Below are 1036 nucleotides of genomic sequence, written 5' to 3' on the forward strand. Positions count from 1 at the left end.
CCTGCTGACCCCTGGCCCCATTGATTTCCGTCTTGGAGGTTCTCACCCATGACCTTTGCCGGTCTTGAGATTTGCGGAGCGGAACGTACAATTTTTTAAAAATATAATTATTCTGATGTAATATATCTTTTTAAAATTTATTTATTTTGGCTGACCCATGGGGCTTGCAGGATCTTAGTTCCCTGACCAGGGATCCAACCCGTGCACCGGGCAGTTAAAGTGCAGAGCCCTAACCATTGGACCACCAGGGAATTCCCTCAGAACCCTGTAACGTTAAAGGGCACTAATTCTGCTTTCTGGGGTCATGTGTTCAAGTTCTGGCTCTACAGTTCCCTAGCTTGGGCAACTTAATCTCGGCCTCAGTTTCTTTCATTTGTAAAATGAAGAGAATATGAATGCCCTTCTAAAAACTTGTTGAGAGTATGGGATTAGGCCACAAAGATTGCCTGGCACCGTAGTAAGTGCTCAGTAAAGGTCACTCGTTATTAGTTAACCGTTTTTATAGAGCGCCTTGGTTTAGATGCAGAGCACTGCCATAGCCTGATAATCTCTACTCTTAGAATGCCCCCAGCCTGTTGGAAGAGCTACAGTTCCTGGAGTAATTATTATTATGCCATTTAATAATAACAGTATTGTAGCTAATATTTGTAGGAGTTTTAAAAATATACATAACCTCATTTAATCCTTTCAATAATCCTTTCATTTAATAATTATTTTTTAAGCATTGTGTTCCAAGCCATGTTCTTGGGTCCGGGAATACAGTAGTGAACAAACAACAGTTCTTTGTCAATTTAAATAAGGTTTTGTAATTACATACACGTATGATAAAGCTATAAAGAAAAACAAAGTGGGAAGTCCCTGGCAGTCTAGTGGTTAGGACTCCATGCTTTCACTGCTGGAGGGCTTGGTTTCTGTCCCTGTCTGGCAACTAAGATCCTGCAAGCAGCCTGGCCTGGGGCCAAAAAAACAAGAAACAAACAAAAAAGACCCAAAGTAACAAAATTCAGGTTGTTGGTTACCTCTGGGGAGGGAAAGA

This window comes from Lipotes vexillifer, unplaced genomic scaffold, assembly GCF_000442215.2.
Source record: "Lipotes vexillifer unplaced genomic scaffold, Lipotes_vexillifer_v1.1 scaffold865, whole genome shotgun sequence".
Taxonomy (NCBI): domain Eukaryota; kingdom Metazoa; phylum Chordata; class Mammalia; order Artiodactyla; family Lipotidae; genus Lipotes; species Lipotes vexillifer.